The sequence below is a fragment of the Strigops habroptila genome, chromosome Z (genome assembly GCF_004027225.2).
Source record: "Strigops habroptila isolate Jane chromosome Z, bStrHab1.2.pri, whole genome shotgun sequence".
Lineage (NCBI taxonomy): Eukaryota > Metazoa > Chordata > Aves > Psittaciformes > Psittacidae > Strigops > Strigops habroptila.
Genome location: NC_044302.2, coordinates 5853539 through 5875770, shown reverse-complemented (window position 1 = coordinate 5875770; position 22232 = coordinate 5853539). Strand labels below are relative to the sequence as shown.

General features: G+C 41.1%; 1 long non-coding RNA gene across 1 annotated transcript in view; it reads left to right on the top strand.

Moving 5' to 3' along the window:
* The window catches only part of LOC115601083, a 43887-nt gene extending 24188 nt beyond the window's left edge, over window positions 1-19699 (top strand). The window contains exon 3 of the long non-coding RNA XR_003989224.1: window positions 15415-19699. This is a non-coding gene — a long non-coding RNA (uncharacterized LOC115601083). The remainder of the gene's footprint in view (window positions 1-15414) is intronic.
* Window positions 19700-22232: the final 2533 nt, after the last annotated feature.

Here is a 22232-nt window from a genome sequence, read left to right as displayed (position 1 = left end):
AGGTATGATAAGGAAAAGAATGGGGATTTCAGCTGGTTGAATTCAGAGCACCAGATTGTAAATGAGGAGACTTGGTTGTAATCACAGTTCTTCTGCTGAATGGCTGTCTGACTGCAGACAAGTCATTTCACATCTGTTTCCCTTTCCATCCTTTTCTGTGTTGTCTGAATGAATGTGAGGTCCTCACAGCACATTAGTGTCTCCCTAATGTACCCCAGTGGCATTTAAAACTGTGCAGCCATCACACTGTTTGAGACACTGTTTGAGTAAGCACTATTATAAAGGACGGCATATATATTAGACTTATAAATATTGCCCCTTTTTATGTATTTTCCTTTCACTGCCACAATGCCACATCCTGCCCAAAGCCTTCATATAATGGCAAAGTTTTAATTTGTTTTTTACCATGTCTTTTTAGATTTTAGCAAATGTCAAAGTTTGTTCCAATTTAATTTTGCCTTTGACAAGACATGAAAAGGGAGCCCTGAGTCCGCCCATACAATGGAGGTAACGTCCTGTGAAGTGAATGGATTGAATTGTAAAAATCAGCTTTGAATCAAATCTGTTGTTTAGACCTACTAATCAGAAAGCATTTACAGTCACGAGGAACTGATAAAACGTGTACACAGTTTTAAATATCCCATTGTAATGTATTGTAAACTTTAATTTTAAACAAGACAGCTTAAAAGCTTTATGGATTTGATTGATGATATACACTCTATATTGATGGCTGAAACTAGCATACTGTTATTTCTGCTTTGTCTTGCTAACAACAAAGTTCAGAATGATAATATATCTTATAAAAAGCTTTACTATTGTGCTACTGCAAAAGTGACATTAAATAATGATAATAGGCCTGAGCCACAACTTCACTTTGAAACAGTTCTGGAGACGGCAAATTTACATACCGTAGGCACAGAGGCTGCTGGCAGTACAGGGATAATGCTCCAGCTCTCCAAAATATTAGCATGAGAACATCCCACAGAGCAAAGGATGGAATAATTTTGGAAGCTAAGCAATTCAAATCCTCCTTTGCCAGCACTGCTGGTGGGGAGCTTGGAGGTTCAGGGGTCTCCAGCTGGGCTGGTAGAGGTCAAATCCCAAGAGAGTGAACAACCCGTGGGACACCTCTGGAAACCCATGCAGAATTCCACTTCTACAGGGGGAAGAGCAAACCCAGCAGTTTTCTTTAATAGAGCAGCATTAGTACTTCATTTTCCCTGCTGATCCCAGCTTTGTACCGTGGATGTAACAGAACCAACACCTGGCAGAGCAGAGCAGCAGCTTATCCACATGAGCTACAGGATGTGCTGCATTGCTTTTTCATGCGAAGAGGGCAGGGGCCTGATAAGGCACCTTTAAAGCCTTTGTTCCTTCTGTTAGCCTCGTACTGGTGGAATCAGATGAGTGTGATTTGGCTGAAGTTGGAGCTGACACTAAGTCTGAGCAGCACGATGGCAGTGCCTGCGTGCGGTTGGGTAACTGCACTTTGCCACTGTGGTGCATGAATTTCTGCATACTTGAGGCAACCTGAACAGCTTTGAGATCATTTGAAGAAAGATTATCAGAACCGGGAGATCATAGTTTCTAGCAATAAACTCCATCCAACTCCCACAAATACATGAAATATGCACAAAGAAGAAGAGGAGCAGGGAATTTGTAGCTTCAAAAGGCAACAGCTTTCCCCACTTATGGGTCTGGCTCCAACGGTGAAGACTACGTAGCATGCTTTAGTTGAGCAGAGGTGTGGTCATCTTCACACACCGGAGCAAGACAGCATTTGTGCTGCCACAGTTCAGGAGCCTCACGCCTCTTTTGCACTGACAAGTCAAATGCAGTCTCTTCATACAGATCATCAGCGAAAAACTTAATAGTTATGGGCAGTCACTCCTGTGCAAAACTATCTAATCATATTCAATTGGAAATAATTATAGCAGGAGAAAAAATTCACCCTGAGAAATAACCAGATCAAATAAGAAGTTGGAACACTGACAGCAAAAAGCATTTTTACACTTAAAAAGCTGTATTATTTGTTCAAGCAGAGCTGAATGGTGAATTGCAGATTTGGAAATGACACAGGTTTACAGTTGTATAAATTCATGTTATGATTCCACAAAGCAATATAGTTAAAAAGTAGACAATGATTCTTGAAACATTGTTCAAAAACTTAAATTAAACAAAAAAAAAAAAAGCATCTACAGTCAAAAAGACTTGTTCTAAGCTTTACATGAAATACTGTCCAACAATAAAATATTGTGTGCAGCCTCTTGAACAGCCAACAATTTTAAATTCCATTTTCAGTCTTACATGTACAGTGGATCAAGTTTCTGCCTACAATGGTATCACTGGAAAATATGTAGCAAAAATTACATTAAGCTCAAATTGTTAGGCAGACTTAAAAAGGGCACTTTCCAAATTTACCCCTTGTGCTTGTAAGTTAAGAAATTAATTGGTTATCTTTGAAGACCATGTAATTAACATTTACATGTCTTTATATTTAAAATTTAAACAAGCATTTATGTTCAGGTTTACCTTACAAAAACCATACTTATAATGCTTGGGGGCGTGAAGGAAGTAGTTGGTAGTTTTTCAGTCTGGCACAATTTTAGAAGTCAGATTTTATGATCTTATGAACTTGCACATCGTAGCCCAGATTCCCTGCCTGAAATAAAGTCAAAACACTTCAGCACTGTAAAATTACAGTTTTATGTACGCTGTTAAGGGTGTATTTTGTGGATGTTAATAATGAGATAGTGGTTGAAAGGCATCTACATTTCCTATTTGATATATACACAGATATAAAGAAATGCAGATTTTCTTCAATATGTGTATACGTACACATGCATGTATAAACAACTGGAAGACTACCAATACAAAAAACATATTTGTGTGCAATGATGTAGAAGGCTTTCATTGCATGGAAACAGTGTTGAGGGAGAGCTTACTCTTCCCTGGAAGAGTGAAGATGTGGGATTCAAAGGAGAGCTAAAATCTTAACCTCTTTCATACAGGTGGGCTGCTGTATAATAGAAAAGCAGGTAGAAATGCAGTGAAGGGAAGCAATAACAGATGCTGAGGTGTGTTCAGACCCAGAAGAGGAGGCTCTGAGGACATTTACTGGGGAGACTCTCAGCAGAGAAACGCCAGATTTCTGGTTCCTCATGTGGATTTGGTGTTAGATATCTATTGGGTATTTCCAGCACCATTAAGGTTAAAAACTACCACCAGGGCTTCTTGTAAAGTCTTCAAGACCTGAGCTGTGAATTGAAGCAGCTAAGACCTACTTTAGGCACAAAAGTTTTTATGTCTGGAGAACATATTTCAGAAGTGTGATTATTATCATTACTGTGCTAAAAATGTGCTAGGCAGTTCATGGAACAGAAAACATGCCTCCTGTCCTGACAAGCTTGCAATCAAAGGTGCCAATCTTGCAGTTTTTTGTACACAGGCAGACTGCAATGGGAACACATCAGTGCCGTCAGAAGGTGAGGTGGGCTGCAAGACCTCAGACAATTCAAGTGTGGGAAGAAAACTGTAGGGGTGGGAAAGACACGGCAGGACCCTTGTATGGAAATAAGCTCCCCTCAGATACTACTCCTAGTCAGAAAAAATGATCACAATAGTCTCTTGTATTAAAATCTATGAACTTGGGAGAGAGGAAAGATGAGGGAGATAAGAATTTACGATTCAGGCTTTCTATTTTACATATGCATGCAGACTCCAGGAAAGCTGTACTGCTGCTTTTTAATTCTTCCTCAAATGGACACTAAATATTTCAGTCCCAGTAGCTTGTCATTATTTTCCATCTTAAGAGAAATGCTATTACCACTTTTTGCATAAGTGTTCCATACTGAGCCATGCAATTTGGGGAAGATTTTCCTTCCTCTGGTTCTTTCACTTACGAATCCTGACAGTTTTAGTTTCTGCTCCATTCCCCCAGTGTCTCTTCAGTTCCTGTGCATCTGTTGCCCCAGGACACACCACATTTAGAAAACGGATCACCAGCAAGTGTTTTTTTCCCCTCCTTTCCTTTTGGAGAATAGAAAGTCATTTTTCAGGTAGCAGCTGACAGATCTGTAGGCACCTCTGGATCACTACATTTTGCTAGATTCAATGAACCACTTGACAAAAGTTAATTAGAGTATTACTGTCTGCGATGGGAAGGCCCACTGAGAGATGGCGGAAGCATCCCGTTTCTCACAGCAGTTCAGCCAGAAAGCTGCCCACCGTGACTTTTATTATTAATAAACACACCATACAATGATTATACGTTTTACAAGCAGCATGGATTTGAATCCCATGTTGTTAAGCCTCCTCCATCACTCTGAAAACAAGTTTCACTGTGCCCCAAATGCTCAGCCAGTAGGTATTGTATGCGTAAAATTACTACTGGTGTCAATAATAATGTCAGCAATAGATAGAGATGTGAGTCCACTGCAAAAACTGTGGACATGCTGGGACAACCCAGTGTGCTCCTACATGCACAGCTTCATAACACATCAATTGCTTAATTTGGTAAGCAAAGAGGACTGTGAGCAGAAGCAGGACTGGTTCCCCCTCTCACACATTTGGTGAATTTTCTGGTATTTACTCCTTCCTTAACCACTATTCAAATTGACCTATGAGCCAATTGATCAGAAGAATAGGGAAATAAACTTCAGCCTATAAATCTTAACAAAACCAGTGTATGAACAACTGAGAACTGCCCAAATAAATAAAACCCTTACTCTGGCATACGTTGAGTGGTCATTTTCCCTGGGGTGTTGCTTTCAGGTAATGGGAGACAGCTCCATCTCCCTGGCTAGCCTGGCGTGTCATTAAACAAAGCAAAAGCCATCCTGACACCAAGTTCCCGATAAACAGCTTGTATTTGTCACTAAATAGATGCACCTTATTCTGTATGCTTTAGTCGCTCATGTTGGTGAGAAACTGCAGGTTGGATTACGGTATCTCCTGATGACAGTTATGAGTATCTCTGCTCTGACTTTACTAAAGCTCCAGGACCCCATTTGTACCTCCCACATGCTACCAAAAGCTTGATCAGGATTTGCTGTCTCAAGGTGTTGCCATGCATGGGGGAAGGACAGGGCAGAGTTGCACAGTTACAATGTCCTTCGTGCAAATGATGTTCGCCCTTTCTCTGCCCTTGTTCCAGCTCTCTGCTTCTTTACCATACAAGAGGTATCCATACTTCCATGTCAACTTTTAAACAACACAGAGGAAGCCTGTCTTATTACCATCTGCACAGGTAAAATCAGGGCTCTTCACTGATCCCTTTCTGTCAGAGGAACAGTATTTAGCTCCGCAAGCCAACACTTTGCTTAGCTGTAGAGTTCAAAAGGAACAGAAATAGGGCCTCGGTCCAGAGGAGAATATTTTGCAGAGGCAGCTAAAATTAGGATCTGGCCCTGGGAGTGCGTTTGCAGACATCTGGATATGGCGCACAGCAGCAATGCTTCTGTGGATCAGCAGCATAATTGCAATAAATTATTCAAGAAACTCAAATGATGCTAAAAGTGAGCCTTCCAGCTATGTGGCACAGCTGATCGCCTGCAGAGGGGATGCCTGCCAGGGAGGGCATCAGGCGGAGGGTTGGGAGCACAGCAGGTCACCATGGGACTGACAGCGATTAAATGGGGCTGCAGATGGAGAGCCAGTCCCTCTGAAAGCCTGGCTTTAGCCCGTAAATATGACTGCAGTCTCTGGGTCCCAGATAGTATCTCCCACTCTTAAAACTCATAATTTTTCCCAAACTGAAGAACATCTAGAAATGCAGATTTCCTTCTGCACCACTTCTGCCTCCAGCACCTTCTCATAAGACCCCTGATATTTGGTCCCTAAAATACCACCGGTTATAACTCCTAGCAGCGCCTGATGGCAGTGAAGATGAGCTGTGACATCAGAAAATGTTAAACATAGCAGGATGGAAGAAGGTTGGTTCCCTTTTGTTTGCTTTTCTGGTTCCTCCCAACCATTTCTGATTCTGCTTCACAACAAACACGTCCTTACAAGTGCCTATAACCGACTCTCATCTACCTTCTCATGTTTTACACTAGTGGGCATTTGATATTATGCAATATTATGTGAAAATGCAGAACTATTATGTAAACCAGCAGTGAGCGCGCTGCACCGGCTCACAGCAGGTTTCAAGTTTTGTCACTATTGAGTTGTGCTACCTTGGTGAATCATTTCTCCCTTCCTTTCATGCTAGACCTGTCTCATTTATAGAAGTCTTCAGGGCATGAATGGCCCATGACTGGTGTCTGTGGCATGGAGCCCTCAATCTCAGGAGGAGCTATTAGGTCCGATGGTGACATAAGTGACATCAGTGGTAATTACACTGGGGAGAGGGTTGGAAGGGTAAGGTGGCTTCGTGACTTTGCAGAATTGCACCATACAGGATTAAAAGGTGACTTATTGTAGCAAATTAAGCCCTACGTTCAGCTTTCTTGTTCATAGTCTGGGTGGATGGTTTGAAATAGCCACCTTCCAGATTCCAGGGTGAAGCCAGATAGGAATTTTCCCTTATGCCCATTACTCTTTTCTAGGGCAATCAAGACCTTGGTCAGGATAATATGCAATAACTCACAGATGCAAGGTATAAATACAGAGGGAGTGGAGAGCAGAATTTCTCTCTGTACAGGTGACACTCCACCATACATCACAAACCCTGACACTTTAGCACCTCTGGTCTAGCAGAGGAACTTGGCTTCACTTCTGGTTGTAAAATAAATCTGAACACAGAGCTGTGAGTAAAAGGCTCCTTCCTCTGGTAGTGCAAGACCTTCAGTCATGTAAGCACAGCAGCAACCAACAATTCTTCCTTGCTTAGAATTCAAACAAGCAGAAACTTCTAGATTTAATTTTTTTAATCAACTAAGAAGAAGAAAAATTATATGTATAAAAGCAGGTCAGATGGCGCTACCTCCAACCACAGCAGGAGCAGATGACATTATCCGAATAATTATCCAACAAAGCTCACCTGACCTTCCCCCACCCAACATAGCCACCCTCCATCTGGGAGGGCTTAGAAAAAAATGGGGTCTTGGAGACCCTGCTTTTTCATCTCCTGACCTGCGGCAGAGCAGAGCCTTTGTAACAAAGTGAGCTGAATCTACCACCCCAAATTCTGGCCTTTCTAAATGATTAACGTGAAGTCATTTGTCCCACTGATGCATTACGATCTTAGTTTCATAAAGTCTGTAATTGTGGCTTGTTCCTTGGAGCACTCACAGTTCTGAGTCATATTTGAATTACAGTTTTACAAAGACTCCTGACACATATAATGGGCAAAACCAAATCTGTCTCCTTCCTCCCCTGCCTCACAACCTACATGATTAAAAATCTATATACAATATGTAGCAGGTGAAGGACATTTGCAGTGAAGTGTAAATATATTCAGAACAATAAACATGTGCAAAAGATTTTTTCTTGATCCAGTAAAGTTTTGTGACTCTGAGTCATGCTGGCCTCACTTTCTTCACAGATTTTTCTTTCTTTTATTAAGGAAGGCAACATATCTGTGGAAAGAACAATCTAGGCTTTACTTTGCATCATCCCCTGTTATCACCAGCAACATCATCAGCTAACCTGCTCTTGATAATGACCTACTTCAGGAAGAAGAAGGAACACTAGGTGTTCTCGAATCCCTAGTTGAATTTGTTATGATTCATTATGAAAGATCATATTTGCCTTACAAAAGGGTATAATTTCACCCACAAATCATTGAGAGACACCAGAGATGAGAGCTCATAGAGTCTGTAGAATTCCTTCTTCATGCCTTAAAGAGAAAGGCAGCAGAGACAGCTTGAAAGACCAGAAACTAGGATGAAATGTATTTTTTTACCTTATCTAGAAAAAATACTGCAGTACAAATATGTAAATCATCCAATAAGCTTACTGTTAGTGGTCCTAACTTTTCCCCTCAAACTCTTTGCTCATTCCAACAACTATGATCTTCTCCTGAAGCACTACTATGACACTTGCTCCACGAAAACATAGAGGAGATGTAGTGGCAATTTCAGCAAAGGAATCACAGAGAAGCAGCAGACAGGAATATTACTGATCAATGGCAAAAAACATTAAAGGTAATAACATCCTTGTGGCACTCTGCCGAGCAAAGAGTGAAGAAGATCAAAGGGATTATCAAACGCAAAGAGTGAGCTTGTGGCTATTAAACTGACACACACACTAAAAACTCCCAAAACCCACACCTATGGGAAATAGGAACAAAACTCTTAGCAAAAGATACTAATCAGGTTTTCTTGTTTCACAAAAGTGAAGATGTTGGAGGGAAAGATATCAGGAACTGTACTCTTCTAACAGTGCCTTAAGGGCCGGTCCTTAAAAGGGCAAGAGAAAGAGATGTAAACCATAGATGAGACATCACAGGCAACGGGCAGAAGAACTTCTGCAGACACTGGAATGCAAAGGCCTACATAGAGCACACTGATCAGGTCTGGCAAAGGAGGAGGAGAAAAACTAAGGTGCAGACAGCTTTCAATGCTGAAATAATATATTATGCATTTGGAACTGACCTGGCTAAGAATGGGCATAATAGCATCCACTTAAATTTAAGGTCTTTTTGCTGAAGAGGGTTTAGCAGGTTTAAAGTTCAATATATTTTAAGTGTTTTTGTGGATAACTTAAAGCAGGAAGAATGGGTAACTTGGATTATGAATCTTCTTACACCCTTTTACTGCATTTATAATTAACTCTAAGTCTATTTTTTTTTTGCTACTGAGAAGCAGTCTTGTTGTAATCTTCTAATTAATAAATGGCTTGATAAATCATGAGATCCTTTGTCCATGGAGGAACTTACACATGCTGTCAGAAATATTATACTCTAAAATTTGTACTAGTCAACCCCCATTTTTTTTCCCTGCTTCTTCAATTTTCTCTCTTTTTTTTTTTTTAATTTATGCTTCATTTGAAAATGTTAAATGACTAAATTAGTCAAAGAAATTATCCAGCAAGGGCTGGCTATAGTGCCGGTTAAAATCTGTGTGAAAACTCTCATTGGCACCAAAGAGTTTTGGTGATCCAAAGCCTTAAGCGTGATTCAGCATTGAGGATGATGCGGTAGCATAGCCGTATGGATGACAGACCCCTCCCCGGTGGTTGGTGGACCAAAAGACTGCTGGAGGGCATTCCCACAGCACACACTTATACAGATGCTGCTTGGGCTATATTCCCACCAGAAACCCCAGAAAAAGAAATTCTTAGATAAAAATATACACCTTGCAGTAGGGTTCTGCAACACCCTGTTGCATGTAGCATCACTCTTGTCATGGTTTAAGCTGAACCCAGGGCAACTCTCAATGCAAGGGACATCACACATCACATGTCTCTGACTGTCACTTCATTCACACATGTTTCTGGGGAAGAGCCTGGTCCAACACACAGAGAGGAGGGGAAAAGTGCAGATGATGCTGGCTTTGCCCCTACCTTGTGCTACAGGCATCCTGCTGCACCTGGGCTTGCCTCTGCCTTCTTTTTCTCCTTGGCTTTTTGATCTTTTGTTCAGTTAAACTGAAAGCTCTCTCAGGCATGGGCTCTGTCTTACTCTGCTTGCAATTCTCAGATTACTGGGAGATGAAATAAAAGAACAATAAGACTTGGCATGGAGCAGCAGTGACTGACAGGGACCTGGACTTTGTCATTCATTAGCCAGACTTTCCTCTGGTCACTGCCTCAAGTTCACTCCCTTCCTCCATAGCAACATTAAAATAGATGTTTGCTGTTCTGTGTTTCCTGCTACCCGACACACATAAACAAGTTCTCTCAGGAGGGAATTGAGAATCCTTAGTTTCATTTTCTGAGTGGGGATGTGAAAGCAAAGACAGACAGGGCAAGACTTCTCTGCTAAAAACATGCATCCAGTATTTATTCAGGCGATGGCTGTGATGTGACAGCCCAGGGGTGCACCAGTGCGTGTAAAGTAGTCCAGCATTTAGTAGCTGAAATGGAGGCTAACCTGCTTGCGGCCCTTCCTCCTGCTTTTCTGCTTTTGTGGCACAAGACACAGGAACCACAGCAAGATGCAAAACATTATGGTTTGGACCAGCTCAGAAGGATCATAACTGCAGTAAGACCCTGAAAATGACAGGAAAGAGCAACTCAGAGGAGATGTGCTACAGGAGCTCACATCTGGAGGGCTCTTAATTTCAGCTGGTGATGGCCACTGCCAGAGCAGATTTGATAGACCATGAGGTATCTCCACGTAGGATTTGCTTATGTTTTACCATCCACAAAAAGAGAAGACTCTATTAATGAACTGTGCAGACTGAGTATCACATTTGTGCCTGAGAGCTGCAGCCACTGCAGCTGGCTGTGACTCCTGGAGGAAGATGGTTACAGTGCCTATAGACATGGCAGAGTGCACAAGGCAAAGCAAAAAACAACCCCATTTCTGCTATGTAAAATAAAAAGTCTTTCTGAATAGTTGTGCTATTGAGAAAATGATAGCACTGCATTTAAGACAGCCCCTGAATGTCAGGAGAGCATCAATCATTCTGTTTGTTTACACCAGTAAAAGACAGAGCTTCCTATATAAGTGTTGATAGAAAAACAGGGGGGGCTGTGCAACTGTTTCTGTTTGAAATCTTAATTATTCCAGAAATCTTTCAAATACAGCTCATCAACTGGATAGAAACACTATCCTAGCTGCAAGCAGAAGTGTGAAGAGGGAAGAAATTCCCATTATCAAAGTAATCTGCAGCTCTAAAGACTACCATTTCCTGTACCAGCAAATTTCTAGCTGTTCCTCATGACTGGTGCTGGCAATAGTTTAGGAAAGTGAATGAGCTCCTAATGCAGGATGTAAGGTATTCATTAAAGACCAGGTAGAACATTAATTTACCTTTTAAAACATATCAGGAGACAAATAAGGCAATGAATTCATTAGTATGCATACATTGCCTCTGCTGGATCAAGTCAGACCAGCTCATCTGTGCCTCCTAATGCTTGCACTGCAAAACAAACTGCAAAATGCTTGATAGTCTTAACATTTTAATAATAACAGTAAGTAATAACAGTTATTATTAAAATGTTAAGACTATCAAGCATCAAGGCAGGATGTGATTTACTGTAAGCAGAAGTCATGGCTTTTCACTCTAGCTGGCACACAGGTTCACACTTTACTCCTTTTGCATACTATGGCCAGCAGCAAAACAGGTAAACCAACAACAACTTGCCTGAAAGCAGCCCAGGGAGTCTTAACAAATCACTATTGCAAATATGCTGCATTACCCAAGCAAGCAACAAAATAGAGGTGAATAAAAAAAGGGGGACAAACTTTTTGTTTATATATATATATATATGTTTATATATACAAGAAATAAATCAACTCTATTCTGCCCCAAATAAAAACGAGTACACTTGCTATCATTTGTATTTTAACGCAATCCTCTCTTCTAAGCTGCAGTCCCTCCTGCTGAGATTCCTGTTGGGAGACCCTTCCCTTGGCCCCACAGTCACCCATGGGCAGTGATAAATCACTGCTTCAAATGCTGAATTATGCTCTTTTCTAGGGTCTCCAAACACAAGATGAGATCTTCCTTCATGTGTTGGCCCGATGCAGCATTAGTGCAAAAGATAAAACAACACTTGAGCACTCTTTGATGTGGGTATTGTCATGCGGAAAGCTGTGTCCTGTGTCAGGAAAACTGCTGTGGGAAGGGCTGGGTAGTAATTACCTGAAGATACTTGAAAGTGAAGTTGCCTGCTGAGATTAAGCAAGGAAATGCAACAATATCTGCATATATTTATTCTGAAAAGAATAATCAGGAGATGCAAGGAGTTTAAGAAGTGTGATTCTAGTCCACTGAGCCTAAGCACTCAGAATATGAGTTTTCAAAGAAGCTACTTCAAAGATCAAATTCTGGGGAACAGAGGGTAGAGGTATCAGTGTAAACTAGACAGTGTAGGGGAACCAGGCTAGTAGAGCTAATTAATTAAGTGCATTTCTTCACCATATTTCCAATACAGCAGCTCACAATGACCCAGGACAGCCCACTGCAAGACAGAGGATGGAGTCATCTCCATGGCTGGCTGCTCTCAAGCCTCTCCCCAGTCCAGCAGCCACTCTTACACACCATTAAGAGCCAAGCTCCCCACGGGGAACACCACCAGTCTCATCAACATGAATAGCAGCCCTCTTGCTTTGCATCACTGAAGTCTTGAATATTCCCACATAGCCTCTATCTGAAACACCACAGCTTTTTAAGGCAGCTTTGGGATTTTCATCACTAAAATAATACACCCAGAGAGGGTCAAATCAAGGAGATTCCCGATGTTCAGGGCAGCCTCGAAGCCAGGTGGAAACACAGTCCGGTCCATTCAGTGCTGGTTTATCAAGGGTCTGTCATAAATGGTTGTGGGGTGCTCAGAGGAAGCCCTATAGATATGAGCTGTAATTGAAAAGGAATTGCAGGGAATATAAACCAACATAAATGTCAGGGTACTGTTGCTTTCCCTAAAGGTCAGAACAAGCATACTGAAACTGTGCCTGAAAATGATACCTCTGACAATGCTGTTCCAGCCATCAGTGCTTACATAGCAATGCTCATCTATTCCAGCCTGGAAACTGGCAGGGAAGGATGGGAAAACAGTCTCACAGAGGTCTGGGGCCTGGTGTGATCTTTTGGGATGCAGCTGCAATAAAAGAGTATTCTGATGCCTTCCAAAGGCACAGCCCAAGTTATTACAACAGCATTCATTTGCCATTAGAGCTTGCTGGAATCAGAGGGGAAGATTTTGATTTTTAAAGACGACATAAGTGAAAAAAAAATACATTCCATCCTTTTAAAGTCTGACCTAAAAAACCTTGTAGTGTAAAATATGCACTAAAATATTTATGTCAGGTTTCTATGGTTATATATGTGTACCTATATGATATAGAGCAAACTCAACCTTGATCCTACTGGCCTTATACACCATGAAATTCAAAGAGCTCTTCCCAGCGGAAGGGTAAAGCCTGACTGTGGTCAAAAGAGACAGCTGTATTAGCTGTGTAGATGAGTCAAATGGGATAGTACAGCTGCGAGATCATTGCTCCCTCCCTCAGCAAGAATTTGCTAGCATGGAGAAGAGAGCTCAGGACACCTCTTTTGCTCTCCAGCACACCCTGGGGATGTTGGGAAGCTCTACCACAGGCTGCCTGAGCATCTGAGCTGCAGAGGCATTGTACACCAGCACGTCTTGGGATGAGGTGGTTCAGTGCATTCTCTTCCACTACAACAGCCCATGTTCCTAGAGGCCTGTGCTAACCTTAGGAGCCTGGTGATATGGGCTTGGCTCGAAAACGTATGTAAATGTTACTGGATCAGTGTTAACCCATCTCCCGAAGTCCTGAAGGTAGTCTCATGGACTTCCATGACCAGCCTCTTATTCCTGCATGCAGAGGGCCCTGTGCACAGCACATGAAATCAGAACAGTTTCAATGTGAAAAGGGTGGATCTATTTGGTGAAACTTTAACAGAGGAAAGAAATTTTCTTTGCTTTATACCAGAAAAAATTATCTGTCCCCCGAATCCCAGAGAAAGGATTCAAGTCTCCAGAAAAACAACAAATGCTTAGTTTTACAAGGAAACAAAGGGCCAGATTCAGACCTCGTCCATGGAAAAGGAAAAAAAAAAAAAAAGAAGGGGAAAAAAAAGCCAGAGTAAAGACTCAATGTTAATGAGTTGATTCACATTTCAAGCAGCGTAACGGAGCTAAGCCTCTATATGAGTGTGCCTCTTGGTTTCTAAGGAGCCAGCTGTTATTTATGCAGTCTATTTACACATTCTCTTGGCTTTTTACGCAGAGGAAACATTTTATAGTGTAAGCTCCCTCTCTTTTTTTACCCCTTATACATACACACATGCACACACTACAAACAGAAAAGGTAAGACAAAGATGTTTAAAAGAACCACATCTAGGAATGTTTTAAAGAAATAAGATATTTCAGGTTGTCAGTATGAAATTGTCATAGAATGTAAACTATTATTGTCTGTGCATTTTCCCCTCCTAAGAAGATTGTACTAATTAAATAAGAAAAGATTATCAAACTTTGTCTACAGCTGCTAAAATCCAACTACAAATTAAAATGCATGTTAAAGCTAATCCATCACAAAGTTAAAGTTAAGCTAGGGCATTTGTAATGTTTTTAAGCATTCTTTGTCCCTCAGACAGTGTCCAAATACTAGATTTTGCTTGAATTTAATGTTTTGCACTTATGTAGAGATTTAAATTGTACATTCCATACAGTTTCTGAAAGCTCATCTTTTTTCTATGTTTAAGATTTTGTCAGTAATTTGCATTCCCTTTTACAATTGGAATTGTAAAAGAGGGGAAAATGTAAGCAAGCGGGATTAAAATAAACATTTACCTCCTTCCAGTGCCAATAAGTTTTGAAAAGATTCCTCCTGTTGTTACATACCTCTTGATGATTCACAGCAGCAGAAGTGCCAAAATGCCACCAAAGAAAGGCTTTTCCTTTTTTATTATCGGAACAAGCAAGAACAAGAAGTTCTAGAATTTCAGAGGGAGACACATACTCCTTGGGTCCCAGCCCTGTTCGCACGTATGTGCCTGAGTCATTTTAGCTGTGATTAACCAAATCAGAACGATGAGGGAGTTGGTCCAAAGTGTCACACCCAAAGGCAAGCACTGCTGAAATAATAATGTAAAGTTTGGGGGTGCTGAACCAAAGCACCCAGCCTTCAGATATCCATCTGGCAACTGATAACTAAAGGGCACTTTCTTCCTGGTGCAAGTCCACTGCAGTCCAACATGGTGCTGGGTTTGCATGTGGCAATGGCTAAAGGGTGAAGAAACAGATCTGAATAGAGAAGATAACTGAGAGGCCATGTAATCTGGAAGAAAAATCACAGCTCTCAGCCACAGGGCCCAATGTCTGTTCCTCGGTCTGCTGCTTGCTTATGGCGTAACCCACACAACCCATACAGTACAAGTCACTTCACCCTTTTCTTTCTAACTCTTTTTGTGTTCTCATCACTTGACCCTTTTAGACCCTTTTTAAGCAGGGTCTTTGTTTCACTGGAGTTTGGTCATACTGAATACTAGTCTTAGTAGAGACCTTTAGGATCTATAATGGTCCAAATAGTAATAGTACTGTGAAGAAAAAATTTAAAAATGTGGTATCTTTCAACATAACAATCTCATACCTTTTGAAATAACTGTTAAAACGGCTTACTCACTGCTGATGATTTTATTATGTTAGGTTTTGTTCTGGCTTTGAAGGATATTATGACTCTGATGGAGTCAAAATTATGAAAAGCACTGGCTCCCCCTCCAGAACAGAGGACACAAAATGCAAACTCCTTGCAAAACCCAAGTTTAAGAGAAAAAGGAGGACATGGGTAAAATATTTTTGTCCACATTGTCTTAATTTACCTTTTGAAATTTCAGCACTGCTTTTGAATTTGCCTACCTCTCATCTTGACTGATCTTCCCTGCTGATGAGAAACCAGCCTGAGGTGCCTTCATTCTGCAGCTCAACTCTGAAGACCCCTCGCCTCTACCTCCAAGACCTTGGACACTCCTGCAGCTTCACAAAAGCACCAGCAAATCCATGCATCTAATAAACCTGCCTATATCCTGAGAGCTCAGGCTGGGTTTAAGCTACTCTTACATACACCATAAATACATAAACCATTACATACATGCATAAACCAGTATACACCATCACTGTTCACCTGATGTTGTGGGGAATTATGCAGTTAGGCATACAAAAGGTGCCCAACTCTCCATGCTAGTTGTGTGCTCACATGGACTCCATGGTGACTCAACACAGCCAAGGCACACGTTCGCACTAGCTATTAGATGTTTTCTCTCAAAAAGTCACATCTTCAGGTCTGTTATTTGTTAAGACCTGCTCCAGCTTCTTGTGTCATGTCACCCCAGGCAGAAATCAAGATCCTCTTAGTATTCGTAGAAAAGAGTAATTGCAGGTCTCTGCCTTTTCTCCAGTTTAAAGTGGAGTTAATTTGTCATAGTTCTAGGAATCAGAATAACAAATTCTACGTGCCTCCAAAATTGCTTTGACCTTGTACTATGATTTGTGCTGGAGCAAGGTCCATTTAGACTACAAAACACAAGGGTAGTATTTATTTAACTGATTATGCTGCATTCTTTTCTTATGAATCACTCTCCACAGATGGTACTTATGCCATGTCCTACTTTCTCACTTGACAAACAACTGCTCTAAGACTCTCTCATATTTGGTCTTGCATGAATGTAACTGCATTGAATGCAATGGATTTATTTATTATTTATATTGGTGTCAACAAAGTTGGACACAGGGCCTGTAAAAGTAAAAAAATGCCCCAGATACTTGTAGAATTCAATATGGCAAGTTCATTATTTATAAAATGATTGTTTCTGTTGCAGAACATTATTGATATTGTTATTCTGTGAGCTTTCCACATGTACAACTGGTACATACAACTGTACATAGTCAATACTGCTTGAAATTAATAAGACTGGTAGAAGGTTTTTCGATCAATATATTCTTTCCAAAGAATATGCAACAGTGTGTATGAGGGAATTGATTCTGTTTTCACAGAGGTGTAAATAAGAAACAATTCTTAGAAGTGAAAGGAATTGTAAAAACAGGAAACAAGAAGGCCATATGTGATGTAAAGATTAACATACATTTTAAATACAACTTTGCGGCACTTTGGAGACCATTTGGGGATTACAGTAATTTTATATTCAGTAAAAAGCGGTTCTCAATTACAGAGCCATGAGTTACTTCTAGTGATGAGAAAAAAAAAAAGAAAAAAGTTTTGTTTTGTTTTTTTTGTTTTGTTTTTCCTGCAAAAGGGTTCATCAACTTACTCTTGCAAATCCCTACGAAAGAGTCTGGTTGCATGAATAGCACCACGAGAAGAAAGCAGTGAAAACGAGCAGTGTAAAGACTACATGTGTGAAAACCAGCCTACGAAGTTCAAGGAGTAATTTATTATTGCAGAAGCCCTTCCATTCTCTAAGGGAGAAAAGGAGGTACAATCGCCCTGTGACCCAGGGAAGAGACGAGAACGGCTTTGGATCTGCTGTAGGTTACCCCTGCAGGCTCTGTATGATGAAAGGAATGTGCAATGGCTGTAAAGAATTGACATTTACTGCCTTCCTTTATTTTTTTTCTTCCCCCCTTGGTGATTTCCTTTACTCGTCCTGCTCTGATTACAGTTCATGGTAATCAGCACTGGTTCTTTGACTAAAGCAAGATCTCCTAACTAAGCCCCAAATAGATGAGCTCCTCTGTCCCAGCATGGCCATGGGGGAAAGGAAAGCTTAGGCATCACCCATGAAGCACTTCTTAAAAGCAATTAATGCACGCACGACACTACCACTTGCCTCTTTTGCCTAATCCACCCAGAGAGCATGTCTCTGCTCCATGGAGCAAGCGTGGATTTAAACCCCATAAGTGTTACTCAAATGTAAGGATGTCATATATCCCTGCAGCCACAGTATTATGGTCAGCTTTTGCAAGCTAATAGATTTGGATTTAGACAGCTTTGGTAAAGGAGCCTGTTAAGCAAAACAGAAAGTATTGCACAAAACGGGCTGAGCAATTGTGTTGTTTATACTTGTCCTTTGATGTAGAATTAGCTGCACTGAGGGAGGTGCCGTCTCTGTAGGAGCTGTTAGATATGTGTCCTGGACACTGAGAGGAATTGACAACCTGATGGCATTTTCTACTGGATATTTTAGGTGTCCTGGCCAAACTACAATTTGAGTAATTACATCCTGCCCACCTCTGCTGCTGTTACACTTTCAATCAGATGTAATGTTATTCACATCCTGTCCAAAACAACTGTATGCTGTAAATATAGCTATTTCACTTTTTCCAGAGGTGACTGGTTTTCAGCTGTGGCTTAGGGCTCCTTGCAGATGTAAAAAATAAATAAATAGGACTTCCAGATAGAAATATTATGTGCAGGCTGAATTCTCTTTTCACATCAACTGTAATACCTGATTTTCATGCATTAACCCCAGACCTTATTATTTTCTACCAAGTGCCCAGAAATGCAGAATCACTCAGGACCTTTTCTGCTCGGTACCATGTGAATCCGTAGTGACAGTCCCAGCTGGGAAGAGTTTGCAGCCTGAATACCTAAGACAGTCCAGATAAAACATAAGCCTAACAAAACCAAAAGTCTTGGACAAGGTCATTCATGTCTCTTTGTCTCTGTGGCAGCCTGGGGACCTTGCCTGCTGTTCAGGTTCCTGCAACTTTTGAACAAAGTTTCTGTTCAGTTACCTTTCCCCCTTGACTGGTTTGTATATGTATAAGCTGAATTTGTTTTTGCCTTTTAAAGATCTTGAATTCCCTCTTGCCTTCCTCCAACAAAAGCATGAAGTCACTGAAGTCTATTTTTTTACTTACTTGCCGCATTTTTAAAGTGGACATTACTTGAGTTGATGCTTAGAAGCGTCTACTTTAACAGCATTGCTGTTTAAAGTTGGATGCTCTGAGTCTTCTCCTGGCACCTGTCTGGAATGAGCCCCTTTGCTTGAGGCCGCAGCTTGTTTAGCAACAAACCAAAAGCACTGGAAATCCCATCTAGAATTTGTATTGCTCGTTGCTGCAAGTGTGCCCACTGGGATGGACCAGAGAGGGAGACCATGTCCCTGCCCAAAGCGCCTTTGGTACAAGATGACAAACATCGCAAACTAGAGGCAAAACACCCCAGGGCTCCCAAAGATGATGTGATCTATAGCTCTGCCTGGTATACTTTCTTTTTGCTCTCCCTTTTCCCCCTCAGTCTGAAGGGGTGAATTAAAGCTGATGAGCTTTCTGGCAGCAGCATGATCCAAGAAGGGATAGATAGATAAAAGATAGAGGGGATGGTGAGCATGCCAGGATGGTGTGTTACAGTGGCAGATGAGGGACAAAAAAAGGAAAATTCTTATGAGCAAGGTCCTGAAGTTTTGACAAAGCTCCAGTGAAGTTCAGAGAGAGCTTGCCTGACGGGAGATCTGACTCATTAAGAGTGCTAAACAGTTCATATTAAGCTTACCGCCCATTAAAGCCTTTTGCTATGTGCCTCAGACACCAGCATTCAGGTTGGGGTCAGATATGGTAATAAAGCATAAGCTTCAATTTTAGGCCTGAATGTAGGTTTTTAAATTTTATTATTAATATTATTATTTTGTTTCAGTAGAAATAGTCACACGGTTGAATGCAAATATATGCTACTATTTTGCCAGGTCTCCTGTAAAAAACAGAGGAGAGAAACCTGATGGACAGCCAGCATCAACAATTTAACACTGAACTGTTAGTGGGAGAGCACAGTTTGTATAGCCCACAGCTCTAGAAGGGAACACTACTGGGTTGGAGGGAAGATATTACAGGCTTAAGGACCTGTCCCAGGACCATTTTTTTATAGAGGTATATTTCAAAACCCTACAGATGATGTCTAAGACAGCAGAGAGGCAATATTACCACTGTAAAACCTGCTGGCTGCAGCACAGCCATCAACCAGTCCTAACTCTGCTATAACCATGCTGCAATAACCACTGTTCAAAATAAATTGTCACCTCTTTTCTCCAGCCGCTATTACCATTTCTGTGCATGAAAAGTAAAAAGATGTTTCATTTCATCTGCTTCTTGTGGGATTGAAGTGCTCTTGTATGTGCCATACTCCCGGTCTGAGGAGTAATAGTAAAATACAACTTGAATTCTTAAGCTCGGTCTGTACTTTAATTATTGGTAGCCCAGCTCTGACACATAAAAGCTCAAAAGAAAAGAAAAAAAATCACAGCCTCTAACTAATGTAACAGCAATGTACAAAAATCCTTATATAACTTTTGCCAAATTACTTGGAAATCTGGTTTAATTTATCAGCAAAAAGAACTTTCTTTTTTCTTTCTTGTTCAATCTCTTCCTTGCTAGGGAAGATTGCTAGGGCAGCGCTGGCTCCATCAGTATGGCTGTGGAGACAAACTTAAATTCTGAAGTAGTCAGCAGGTCTTAGAGTTTCTGGACCCACGTTTGCTAAATGCCAGACTAGTTTTCACCTCCATTCAGCCTGCAAAGGCCAATGTCACACAACAGCGGTTGCCACTGAAGCGGGATGAGGACACAGCATTTCAGCGCAGCTAACAGCCACATTTTCTTGCTAGAGAGACAAAGGTGGGAGCACAGGAGTCAGCTTCTATTCGACCAGCTGCTACAGTAGGAAGAAATGGATCCTGCACAGACACACACTCTTTGATGTTTCTTTTTTTTCCTCCCAAGCCATTTTTCAGTTTGCTGACTGTTGTACTGATGGCATTACAGAAACCCATGAGCCATACATACTCCTACCTTTGCTACCTCCTTGCTATTGCTTTCCCCAAAATCCCAACTTGCCTTCCCTAGTTACATCCCAGCTGCAGAACCCAAACCAATGGTTTATACAATGTATATATGGATTTCTGAATACAGCTTGAGCCAAACACACATGAAGGTGCTGTGGCCTGGGTTCCCCCTGCACTGCTGCTGTGGCTTGATGGAATGCCCATGCCTCGGGGTAAAATTCAAGTTGCTCCATCTGGGCTGAGCTAAGTATCATGTCACCCTCTGTGTCATAGTCCCGGGGGCAGCCCTGTGCCAGTGCCTGGCACCGCTGCTTGGAGAATGCTGGTGAGCATTGGGTCAAAAAACAATGCAAATAGAAAAATTAGCATGATCAACAGACAGGATAACATCCCCATATGCTTTCATCAGAAAGTCCACAGTTTTTTTAATTCCAGCCAGGATCTATAAGCAGAACAGAGCTGTTCACTGCTGCCTGAGTCCAGCTGCAGAGGCTTTGGCCGAGCACAGAGGTTCAGCAAGGACACATTCATCTGCGCTTACCACAAAAAGAGCTTTCCAAAGTACACATCAATTCACTAGTGCACCACTGTGCTGGTACAGCTTCACATTAAGTAAAACTTCTAAAAATAACCCCTTAATATTAAGCTCAGAACATGGATATTGCTTTTAGCAGTTTGTTTTCTATGTTACAGCTAGAAGAATACTACCAAGAAAAGGTTTCCTGCGGTCTGTTCTTCTGATTGGCTTTATACATAACACAACAGCAACTACATAACACTCTAAAACAAGTGACAGGGAAACATTTAAGTTTTGCAGCTCTTTCCTTAACTGGTCCTACAGAGCTTAGATATTACGCTTACACAATCAGTCATATCCAGCAGAAGTCCTCAATGATGGATGAATCTCTGCAGGTGAAGGTGGATGGGCTACAGTTATCCTTCCATATGAGAAGTGAAGCAAACAGTTATTTATTGCTGTTATGATCAAATGAAACAGCATAGGCCATGGATCTGGTCTGCCCTTGTAGTTTAAGCATCCCCAGTGTCCATCCACTTCCACCCAATGCAGACACTGACTTCGTTGCAGAGGTGTACACTGTAGCGCATCAGTTGGATTGCATGAGGAAGGGTGACACATGCAGCAGAAAGGCTGGAAGGAGCAAGAACTGATGCCCACCTGCAGCGCACACAGAAGAAGAAATAGAAAGAAGCCTGTTTCTTTCCATAATTTCAGTTAAGTTTAACTAAATGTCAATTGTCTAGAGGGGAAATCTCCTGCTTTTGCTTTCACTGGACCAAGTATCTTAATAAATAAATTCTCTTCTACAGATTCACAAAAATAGATAAAACAGTTTGTTTGGTGAGTAGATAAAATCACAAAGTAAGGAATCACCAACAAGAGAGCCACACAAGAGCAACACAAGCATTTTCAGGGAGAAAATGATCAAACAAGGTTCCCAAGGGATTTTAAATGCCGTACTCTGCTTTGAATGCACATGTTTCACCACTAAAATGCTAACACACTCCTTCATCACAGCATGATGAAGCCAAAGGTCTAGTTAAATCTCTACTCAAATAGGAAGTTTAAAGATAAAGACCTACCTCTATTAAATACCCATATAAATACATATACATGCATGCCATGCACACACTGAATATTCTCCAGCCTTCCAGATTTCTACATTATGTTTAGGATAACAAAACACTAATTGAAGAGTTGACTTATAACTAGACTCTGATGAATTTTGGTCCCCTCACTGTCAAAAACGTGACTTCAAGTCAGACAAATCTGTCTCTGCAGATAGTTTCTAGCTTTTTCTATGTAAAAAGAGTTGAGATTATTTGAACTGCTGCCTTTCACTTTGCATTTTATTTAAAGATGCTTTTAAGAGCTTGAGAAATTTTCCTTGCGGATAGAA